Source organism: Apteryx mantelli, chromosome 5 (assembly GCF_036417845.1).
Source record: "Apteryx mantelli isolate bAptMan1 chromosome 5, bAptMan1.hap1, whole genome shotgun sequence".
NCBI classification, from domain to species: Eukaryota; Metazoa; Chordata; class Aves; order Apterygiformes; family Apterygidae; genus Apteryx; species Apteryx mantelli.
The window spans coordinates 38,088,071-38,100,259 of NC_089982.1; positions in this window are offsets into that span (position 1 = coordinate 38,088,071).

Genomic DNA, 12,189 nt, shown 5'->3' on the forward strand with positions numbered 1-12,189 from the left:
GTGTCTGAACAATAGCTCCTTTTCTTTCCTATTCCATCCTTATTTATTAAAAAAAAAAAAAAAAAAAAAAATACTTTGAGGCCTAACCTTTGGCCAAGTGGAGGAAAGATATGAACTCTACCTATTTTTTTTTTTTCTTTTAACAATGAGACTTTGACCATTAAATAGAGTTGCCAGCTTCAAACAGCTCACTTCTGCACAGGGGCACCAAATATTTTCAATGGATGCAGTGACTGAGCAGCAAAATAGGCATAAAAGCAGAATCTCTGTTTAGCCCCAGAGCACATCCAAGTGACTGTTTCCTCTTTATTCTGAAATACAAATCCTAGCAACGGAACAAAGACAACCTTCATTTGGGCACCCAAAAGGAGCTGGCTAGCGATGCTTTGATTCCACTTCTAAATAATGGTTTACAATGGATTTTACTTCATGTTACTCTTCCATTTCATTGTCATTAGAAATAAAAAAGCTACCTAAAGTGCAACTGAGAGCAGTATAGCAAGGCTGATGGGTGTAAAACCGCCATCTGTATCTGCATAGTTTTTTCAGCTTGTTATCTAAACAGACCAGTTGTTTGGTGCTTACACCGGATGTTCCTTTTCTGTAGGTTTAGGGAAATTAATGGACTGTCTGGGTGCACTTCTGATAGTTTCTTCAAAAAAGTAAGCTTTTATGTCTTTTCAGTGGACTACCACAAGTTCTGAGACTTGAGGATATTTCTGTTTCTAAGCTGGACACGTATGTGATTGGTAATTACAAATTACTGCTGTTCAGTAATTGGTGTGTTAACTATGGAAATAGATTTGTATACAGGGAAAATGTGGTAATGACAAATGAGTGGGCATAACTGGAGACAAGTTCTCAAAACCATAATGGAACCTTTCCCCTATATCATTAGCATCCTCATATTTTTCTATGTGATCTGCTGCCTCTGGCAAATCTAGATATAGACCACAGTCTCCAGGAGAAATTGGGAATCTCTTGTGCCTGCCTCCATTGAATCTTTGTAGAAAATATTTGATTGAGTACTACTTGAGTCTCTTGAGTTCTGGTGCTGAAAATGAGACACGTTGCTAGCTTTGGTTTTGTTTCTGGTATTTTTCATGCAGTATTCAAAACTGATTCCAACATATTCCCTGTGTAAATCTCTAATCTCCCATTTTAGGATGAAAAATGGGCACAAATGTGGTTTTGATTTTTCTCCCCCCCCCCCACCCTTTTACAGCTGTATTTGCCCCTTTACATCTCATGACTGTTTCCTCCCACTCCTATTTCCTCTATTATAATTATCCATCCTCCTGTATTAAATTTTCCATTCTCCACTAACAACTCATCCCCTGTCTTTAGTTTATCTTCCTTTCACATTCCACTATTTTTTTATTCTTCTGCTCACTTTATACTGCTCTTTCTTTCTTGACTCTTCAATGGCTGTTTTACTTCTTCCTGTTCTTTCTGCCAGTGGTAGGTCTTTTCCCCACCACCCGCCTGGATCATCTGCAAGCTGAGATTTTTCTCTGCCAGCTTCTAGTAGGATGTGGGAATAGAACAACAAAAATGCACAGTATTTTTAAGGTTTACCTGTTTGTATTTTGTAGCCTTGTCACTGTGAGTGAGTAGCTGGAGGTAGTTGTAAGAGCAGAGGAATAGTCAGAAGTGCATCTTTGAATCTTTTATATATTAACATTGCTCACCCCCTACAGTGAGCAGTTTGTGGGGGGGCAGAGGCTGAGGAGATGAGTGCACGGGGTGATCTTCTGGAGGTGGATGAGGAAAGTCTCTTCGAACAAAGGTGTGATTTGGCTTTGTGGTTCAAGTCTAAAAAGCTGTAATGAAAGAATGTCAATGACTAAGCTTAAATCGCAGTTCTGCTAAGTGATTACTCAACCCCACCCATAATCTTGGTGCCACGAGCTAATAGATTCCTACAACTGCTTTGGTGCTGCTTACCTGTGCACCTAAGCAAAATAATTATATTATTATTTTTTAAAGTAGCATGTAGCTTTTCATGGTGTGGGTTAAGGCTCTGATAGATTTTGGGCTGGATTTTATGAGGCTGCTAACTTTGGTTTTCTCCCATGTGGTAAGGACTAAGACCTTTCTACAGCAAGAACTAGCACTCAGAAGCCCAAGGATGCCTCCTGGAGAGTATCTAGTCTTTTTTTTTTTTTTTTTTCCTCGAGGAAGTGACTAATCACTGCATAAAGTGGATAGCAGTTCAAATGTATGCATAACATATTTATATAGTGTATGCACTTATTATTGCTGTGAGTACTTAGTACTCATATGTGCTCCTTCTAAAAATAACTGAACCCTGTTTAAGACAGAGTCTTTCCTCCCAAGAGGTTACAGTCTAAGCCATAGAATAATTTAGTTTAGAAGGCAGCTCTGGAGGTCATCTAGCCCAACCTCCTGCTCAAAGTAGGGCTCACTTCAAAGTCAGGTCAGTTGGCTGAGGGCCTCAGGGTGGTGTTCTTAGTGCAAAATGATTATAAGAGGGAGGCATATGGTTGTCATGGCAAAAGTGTTACTGAAAAAAAGGGTGCTGAAGGTGGCAAAACACAGTGAAATGCTGGTCTTCTGTAGGCTAAGGCTTGAAATGTGATTGCCACCTAGTCCAATGAATGTATTGCAACTTTAACACTAGTCTGCCTTAGGTGGCTGATGGTGATGTGAAGTCAGCAGGTAAAGGCAGGAGTGAAGAAAGAGATTTGGGAAAATTCTGAAAGCAGAAGGCTGGATGCAAGAATGAAATAAGTTTGTGACTAAGGAGAAATTAGAGGGGGGAAAAAAAGCACTGGAAGTTGCAGAGGCTTGTGGGAAAGGGTGAACATTTGTGGTTTGGGCAAACAGAGAGGGGGAGCAGTGAGAGATCTGCAGTAAGCAAGCTAAGAACTGGCTCCAAAAGAGAGGCACCAGCGCTGCTAAACCTCAGTGTGGGTTAATGCGGCCAGCTGGTGACAGTGCCGTAATTGATCCAGAGCAAACAGAGGTGGAAGGAACCTAGGCAGCTCAGGGAGCCTGTCTCTCTGCCCCAAGGCAGTAGTAGCTATAGCTAAACCATTCCTGGCAGATGTTTGCCTAACCTGTTCTTAAAGGACCTAAGGGCCAAGAGGAATAGTAAATTGCAATAAATATTCCCAATGACAAATTTGTGTCCTCCAGGATGAGTTATATGTTTATGACTATAGAGCTCAGCAGTAAGTCTCCTGATAAATTTGACACTACAGATAGCAACATGTCCTTTCTTGTAATGTGGCTTTTCTAATAAAATTAGCATACCGCCGCTTACGACATAACCACTGTGTTCATCCCAAAGTGCTATAAATGATCATGTTTAGGGTGTAAAGCAGCAGCTAATTGGTAAGCCTAGAAATCTATCTAATATTTTTTCGCTGCAGGAAAATTCTGCCTTTGTTCCTCAGGAGAACTGGATACAGTCTATTGCCAGAGACTTGTAACTCAGCCGGATGGAGCGTGGGCTGGATCACATGGCAGCTCCTACTGGTGCTTTTAGTGACCTCTCCAATTTGTGAGACCAATTCACACAGCAGTAGAGATGGTCCAAGAGCAGAGTTCAGGCTGTGAATGAACCTCATACCGAGTAAGACAGCAAGGAGATGGCCAAAGTGAAAACATTTGTCTCAAGCCAAATCTTAACTCCTACCCTGCCCATGTGTACCTTGCAGTAGGGGCTCAAGCAATTCTTACGGACTGCTTGGTCCCACTAAATGAAGCAACCAACATTGCTGGGGTCCCAAGGGACCAGCCTGGTCCCCTGCACCAGCCTGGACCAAGCAGTGTTTGCAAGAGTGTGAAATGCAGCATGAGCCACCCGTGAGTGAAGGGCGTGTGGGAGTACCACAGGAGGCATTTTGTAACTGTTACAGCAAGCGACAGTATTATACAAGGCTCAAAAACAGAGATTTGCAAGAATGTGTAACTTCAAAATTTAGCACAAATTGGCAAAGTGGGTGCATGATTAATCACAGAGGCCCACTGTACTGATCGAGTGTAATTTCTTGTTTAATGAAAACACTTCTCTGAATAATTCCCATTTAAACTACAGTAAATATCTCTGAATGAAATGTCCAGCCTTAACATACAACATTTTCAGTGACGGAGAAGCCACCCCAGCCTTTGGTAAAGAGTTATAACAGATACTCAAGCTCTCTGTTTTAAACTGTCATAGTGTTTCTAACACGCATTAATCGGGGGTGGAGTGTCTAATTGCTGGTAACCGGATCTGTTACAATGCTGTGTGCCAAACTGGCAAGCTCTTCTTATCAGATTTCTGTTTCTCAGATGAAGTCTTTGTAAGCAAGAAGCTGCGATTTCCCGCAGTGAAGACCCTTAGCGGGTTTGGGGTCCGGCTCCACGTGCACAGGGGCAGGGGCGAGGCGTTCAGGGCCGAGCGGGGCAGCGCCAGCTGCTGGAACAGGTGGGAGGGGAGTCCCAGGGCGCTACTGCCGTGCGCTGGGGTCCGACACCAACCTTGCTCTCGGCAGGGCACGGTGCCTTTTGGCATCAACAAGCGTTTTACTGCTCATGCTGGCTCCCAGCCTCCAGTGGGTCCCCCCTTCGCTGTGCGTTGCCCGAGGTTGCCTTGGGAGAGCAGATCTGGCCAGCGGGCTTCTGTCTTTGCCCTGAAGTCAGGAAAGACCTGAAGTAACACTTTAAATTCTGCTGAACAGGTTTTTATTTTGACACAGGGTGGAAGCTCTCAAAGGCTTGGCCTGTGTTTATTGGGCTGGTTTCCCAAACCACTCTCGGTAAACTTAGTTTGGTCTCTATCACATTAAAAAAGTGACTAACAAAAGAGACTTGTTTCAAAATTTAATGATAGTTGTGTTTAAACATTTATTTTTAACAAGGCATTCACTATGTGACCACTTATGGAGCTTGAATGCTACTGGAAATCACCAGAGCTACCTTTGTCAGACCTGTTCTGGCAGCTACGTACCTGTCTCTCAGATGGCAACAAGGTTTGTGTTGATAAACCCTATTGACTTGCCTCTTCGTCCTCTTCTGTATTTTGCAGCGGTCCTGCGACTTGCTTTCATTTTCCTGCTATCCTTTAAGCCAGGAATATGCATTTTTTAGTAAACCTCTTTCTCTCCCCCTTGGGATTCCTGTTGAGCATCCTGTAATTAAGGAGACAGTGATAACATCTAATGATTAATTTACTGACATCCTTTAAAAAGGGAGTTCTGACTCTCTCCCTTCTCTTGGGTTTCCTTTTCTTTCCTCCTTGCCTTATGCTAGGACAAACAGGGAGCCTGGAGCTACTCTGATGCATGGGCAGATAAAACAGCAGATAGGCCAGCTGCTTCTAAATCAGTATGTGATGACTGTTTTCTCTAGTTTAAGGCCGCCTTTTAGAAAAGGGATTGGACTCTTTTTTTGCTTTCCCCATCTTTTTCTTTTTTTGGGCCTACGTGAGCTGTGCTACTTCCTGATCATTCCCGTTCCCTGTGCTCAGCACTGCAGAAACACAACCTACCTCGGTGTAGCGCAACAGCTCTGCTGCCGTGCCTCAAGGAGACTATTAAACAGATGGTCTCATCCCGGGTCATTATCTTTATCGATGTTATTGCAGAGCCCCGTGCTATGGCAACGAGCCGTTGCGTTCCTCGGAGCTGGGTGTCGGCAGACGGAGGAGGGACTCTGAAATTGCTGTTTTGGCACCCACAGCGGGCCCCGGCCCCGTGCCCCGCCAGCGCTGCCGTGAGCTGGGCGTTTCTGCGGTGCAGTGGTGAGTCACGGGCGGTGTGCTCCACCAGCACCGCGTCACGCGGCTGCAACCGCCGCAGCCTTGCAAGGCTCGCGGTATTTCCTGGGCCACCAAACGGATGATATAATTGCCTGCCCAGAGCCATAAGGGTGAAGTCACGTGGAGCATTGCTCTAGGAGCTGGGGGAAACGGTATCCCAGCACAGAGCTTGCAAATGAGCTAACTGAGCACATGATTCAGCATTACGGGACCAAATAGCGCAAAGATCCTTCTTCCAGGAAAAGCAAGTAGGAGACTGCGAGACACAGACAAATAATTCTAGGTGGCTTTTCAGAACAAAAACCGTGAGGAAAGGGGGAGTAATATAGCACAGGGTCCATAAAGGAGTTAATTCTTAGAACTTCTTTTTTTATTTTCTGTTTTCATTTACTTTTATGGTTCTCCGAGCAATGTTGGATCAGCCAATATGAAGTCTGATGACGTAAGCTTTGTACACATATCCTGTTACTGGATTGGAGTTACGGTGACACCGGTTCAAATTGACTCACTGCACCCAGCAGAAGAATTGCTCAAGTTTCATCTCAGCTGAAATCAAGTGCTTTTGCCTCTTCTAAAAAATTAAGTTGTGGCAGTTATACCTTTCCATTGGATTTATCACTACTTCAAAGAGCTTGACAATTTCTGAGCAAGCATCGAGTGGTCTTTTCTGATTTCAAATATAATAAATAATAACCTGGTTCTCCTACCCCTAAGACAAGTTTCTAAGTGTAGAACCCCTGAAAAGTGCCAGTTATTTTTTTAAGATGTGTTGGCTTTTAATTTCAAAACAAGTGCAGAATTAAAATTGTCTTGAAGTTGTACAAGCTGGAGCAATTCTACAGAAATGAAAAATCAACTAATGTTTTGTCATGAAAGGCTGGCAGGGGTGGCTTTTGTGGAAGCAGGAATTTGTGTCGGTGACAGCGCAGCAGTTCAAAGCTGCTCGTCGTCTCTCGCGCGGGGGCGAGCAGCGAGAGCTCAGGCTGCAGAAGAGTGAGGAGGAAACCTCGCCACAAAGAGCTGGGGCATCCTGACGCGCCGCACATGTCGGCTCTGCAGCGCAAGCCCGGGCTGCGACGAGCCCTGCCTTGTCCAGCTGCTTGTGGGGAAGTGGAGAAGCTGTGCTGGGGTGCAAGGAGGGCAGCAAGGCCGAGTGCCGTGGGGCAGCTCAGCGGCGGAGGGCGCTGAGTCCTCCAAGGGCTGGTGGCCTGAAGCTTTAAAATAGATAATGACCATTTTTATTGTTTGCCTAGTGCTAGGCATGAGGGGCACCTAATCCCCAAGCACAGGTGCTGATTTTGTGCACTGACAATCCCCAAATAAATATTACGCACGCTACACTATCCCTCCATTCCTTGGTTCTGTTACATGTATATTGGTGGCTCACCACATTTAAAAGTGTGGGTTAGATAATGAAATTGCCGGGCTAAACACTGATAGGACTGAGGAAACCAATCCCAAATGGGATTTCCTCACCATAGACCGTCAGACCACATCACCCAGACCAGCCCTGCTTCAGCCCATTAATTTTCCTTCCCAAAGCCTGAGCTGCCTTTAGCAGGAGTCTCAGAAACGCTCAGTGCAAATCTAAACTGAGGATGGACGGCAGTACTCAGCAGCACTGGATATTGGACCAAAGGTATCAAGCGCCTAGTTAGAAGTACTAGTGAAAACCAGTCTGTTGTATTTTCCTCCTTTCTTTCAGCTTCCCAGTCTGGCTTTAACATTTGTCTGTCTCAGTGGGAGATTGTTTAACTTGTATAAGTAACAGACTTTTTGATCTTTGGCTGCTAAAATGGGGAATGACACCGCTCTGAACGTGCACGAGGCACTGCATGCCCTGAGTAGCGCTCTAATGATTTTGCAGGTAGGATAGGAAACATCAGATAAAACGTTCTTTGCCTTTTTCAGAATAGTTACCTTGCTAATGCAAGTGTGCACCTGAGCACATCACAGCCATATATGGAACATGAAGCGTGGTATTTGCCTTGCCGGTGTGTGAATACCAGCTGTGTTCTGGCTTGTACGTATTTAGGGAAGTGCACTGCAGTTGTGATGACATCAGGCAGCCAGCGCTCAGTTCAGGCGAGACCAACTCGGAGCGTGCTCGCTCCTTGGAGGCGAATCTGCCTCTTCTGACAGGACTCTCCTCAGCTTCCCAGCACACTCTTGAGTCATAACCACAGCGTGCACAGGGCTGCCCAGGTGCAGCAAATGACACCATCCTCACTTTTCATGAGGGGTGGCTCAACAGATTTTGATGCAGCATGTTGGGTAATCTTGGAAACGTGTATTTTTCTACTGATCAGGTTTTAAAAGGCCAGAGCGTGTGTGTGAATTAGAGGCGCGCAGGCGGGATGCGGGGCCGTAGCTGCGAGCTGAGTTAGGCTCCCAGTGGGGCTCAGAGCGCAGCACATGCCGATGACACCACGAAGGCCATCGCTGCCTGCAAGCTTTAGGGAGGAGGAGGTGGGCGAAGAAGCCGAAATCCTTCAAATCATGCATATAAATGGAAGAGGCTTTTTGAGACCCTCTCCAGTGACGTGGCTGAAAAGCAAAGGCGCTGGGAAGCGACTGAGGGCAGAGGAAATGATGGTTGTTATTCTGCGTTACCCTCGTGCCCAATTTACGTACAAATACGGCCAAAATGCTTTTGAAGTGCTACGTTTTGATGGGGAAGGACCAAGAAGCAAGGAGATGGTGCTGGCCAGCACAGCCAGCTGTGGTTTGCTGGGGTGAGCAGGGAGGTGATTTTGCAGATGTTCACGAGGTGCGTGGCCCTGGAGCGAGCACAAGCACGCAGGACAGAGGGGCGTCTGGGAGACAGGAACCTGGGGGCTGGGGGTGATCCCGGGCAAACCAGGCTGCTGAAGGCAGAGGGCCATTGTAGAGCAGCAGCGCTGGATAAATTGTCCATGCGAAAAAAAAAGGGGAAAATGGAGCCCTTGGGCCTAGTGCTGGGAAGGGGATGCTCCCAGAGGGACCGTGGTGGCTGGAGACGAAGCAGAGTTTGCGTATTGTGATATTCACCATGTTTAAGCCAAAGGAGCTTTGCCTTAGTCTTTCACCGACACCTGAGTGTTGCCCGCTGTTGCAGGGCCTGGGTGGTTTGTCGTGCTGCTGAGGGTTGGTTTGGGTCTACAGCAGCTGGTAGCCTTGGGGCCGCGGTCCCGCAGGAGGTGTGCGGCACCCACTGCCTGCGGCTTTATTTTCTGCAAAGCGGGAGTACGCAGGTGAGCGGGTTTGGGGTCTTGGCCGCCTCGGGGAAATGGCTCCAGCAGCCCCAGATCAGCGCTAGCCCTGCAGGCTGAACACAGGCGCCTGGCCTGCACGAATGGAAGGACTCAGCAAGCCCCTTCCCCTTTCTCTGTGTTTTTTAGCAATTTGTTCTTCACAATGGGATGATGTTAATGTTAATCTTGGCCCGATCCTAGTGCCTCGTATCAGCTAGGAACAGCCCACAGCAAAAGCCAAGTGTTCGCATTTCAGGACAGAGATCTGGTGAGATGCGGGTTGCCCACCCTGGAGTTTGACCATTTAACTACAGGGATCCTCCTTGCCATTGGGCAACTTTGCTGTAGCCTAGCATCTGAACTGAGGGCATAGGTTTTGTTACACTCCCGATTTTAACTAGCGAAATGTATCATGAGGCATCCAAAATCTGAATTCAAGGTTTGTACAAAGCACTTTACAAGCCTATTTGGAGGAACAAAATGGACTATATGGTATATAACACAAAATATTCTAAGGACTCTCTCATTAGAGTATTTTATATCTTCTGCTGCATACAGAGCTCCACTGGTTTCTTTGGCTTTTTTGATATTTTGTTCTCAGAGCTTTTCAGAAGCAGGACACTGATGCTTTCTAGTGAGGAGTCTGGGTCTGCTGCCAAGTATTCAAAAGGAAGTTTTTTTTTTTTTTAAGAAAGAAAGAAAGAGAAATGAATCCAGGGAGAACATAGTGAGGTGAGAGATCAGTGGCCAAGCATGGCTGAAGGCACCGAAGTGCAGTGACCAAGAGGTGTAAAATGTCAGCAGGCAGGAGCAGGTGCCCAGTGTGATTCCTTGCAGAAGAAGCTGCTCCAGGAGCAATTGGGTTGAGACATACACCACGTAAGTGGTAAGCTGTTCGGCATTACTCAGGAAAGCAAGACAAATGAGAAATCAATTGGACATCAAACCACTGTTGCTGATTGTCTATGTTGAAAATAAATGATTCATTGAGTTCTTTAATTGATTCATATACATGGCAAGGAATTCCAGTCTTGATTTATGGACTTTTCCACCAGTCAGGCAGGAAAATCTTGCTCCCACTCACTTTATTTGTGCAACAAATATCCTTTTCTCTTGGTGTGGATTAAGTTAGCCCACTTACTTACAACCATTTTTTTCGCCAGTTGTTTACTTTGCCTTTAAGCGATGGGTTACTCAGGTGGTGCTTTTTCTGCACGCTGCTGCCACTGGTGCCGACTTAGTTATTTTGCTTTTGTCTCGGAGGAGTGCAGAAGGCATGGGGATGGCTCTGTGCAAAACGATGGGCTCTGTGCCAAGCAGGGCAAGCAGGTGACCCCTTTCCCTGAGAGTTTGCAGTCTACAGTGGATTTACAGCATCCACTGCTGAATCAATGGGAAAAGGGACGTGTGGCGGTTTAACAAGCCTTTTGTAACTTTTTGTGTGATACCCTGAAGTCCTGGGGTGCTTTACGTCTTGAAACCTATACACCTGCTATAGATACAAGTGGTTGGTTGCAGGGGTTGAACAAGACTGTGCTTCCTCTCCGCCTCCATGTCCCTGTTTACCCAGCAGCCTGAGGAGGAAGCGTTGGCAATCTGTGATTTTCCATAGCGATCCGATAGGGTCGTCAAAACAGCAGGGAAACATGGGGCGTTTGCTGCAGGTGAGGGGCCGGGATGGGGAAGGAGGTGCAGCCCTGCTTGCGAAATGAGAGGCAGCACCGCGGCGCGGAGAGGCGGCGGCGAGCCTTGCCCGAGCGGCTGGTCGGGGAGGCCACCTTCCCGCGGGCACGGGCAGAGGGCAAACAGCCCCAACAGTGGGAAGGAGGCAGAACGAGATCTGCAGGTTGTCGCAGAGTAGCGAATGTAACCTACTACCAGCCCAGTGCACCGCAGTCGCGTGAAGGGGAAGAGCCTGCCAGTGCCTTCACCACCCACCCCATACTGGGCGGTATTTGCCCTGGGTAATGCATTTTCCCGTGTTTCTCTGTGCACCCTGGAGCAGGGGTGCTCAGAAGCAGCGCGAGCTATTTGAGGAGAGCCTTTTCCAGGCAAAAACCCTGTGAGGCCACCAAGCGCCTCCATCTGCCAGGAAACACCAGAGAGGCTGTGACTAACAACCACGGGTCGAATAGCAAGAACAGAAAGACAACTGTAAAGATTCCCTGTTTTTTTCTCTTGCAATGGTTTGCTTGGTCTGCCATGCAACAGAAGAGCTGTAAGCTGGTCGCCCAGGGCCTGATTAAGGATGGAGCTTGACCAGCCTTTAAACTGGTGGCTGTGTGTTTTAGCGGGCCATGTGTTTCCCACCCAGGTAGTAATGGCCCATGGCACCCGCAGGAGCTCCGGCTGCAGGAACCCAGCCCACACCCGGCACCGCCAGAGCAGGGTCTAGCTCATCTCTTTCGTGTGTGGCTTTCCCTGCTCCTCTCTGTTTTACTGAAGGCAGCCTGGATGGGTACGGCTGTAGGGGAGAGGGGGGTTGAGGCTCTGGAACTTCCTGCAGAACAGGAGACTTTGGGGAGTAGTTTGGGAGCCCAGAAAAAGCAGCCAAAAAAACAAGGTGAGAAGAAAAGAGGAGTGAGGTGATAAGGATGGTGCCGGACAGAAACACACTGTGATTGGGTAGTCATGGAGAAGGCCCAAAACCTGGAAGGATGCTGTATGTGCGTGTGCTGCTCACCCATAGATTTCCTTCTGAAGGATATTTGTTTTCTCATGCCTGGTTAAAAGTCAGGGATGCAAATGTGGGGAGGACTCTGTGTTCCCAGTGTGAGGGATGTACATTAGCAGAGAAGTGCCTCCGTAAGCATTGCTTCAGCGCTGGTTCTGCAAAGAGGTTGCAGGAACTCATTATTCCTGATTTTATCTCTCTACCTGAAATACATAAATAGCCTAAAGGTTCCTCTGATGGCCCTCTTCCAGCTCTTTGATGTGCCAGAGAGAATTTCTCTACATACTCCCTCAACCTGTCCCCACTCCCTACCTAAGGTTTAGTGTTTCTACTTGTCATGTTTACCTGTCTGTACTAGACCATAAGCTGCACAAGGCAGGGCCTTGCCATCTTTTGTGTCCAAGTACCTTGAAGGAGTTGTAATGTCAACAGCTATAAAATGGGATATAAATTGTCAAAGCAACATAAACTAACACCATTCAACTCTTTGGCCTCTTCTGCACCGGGGAAGC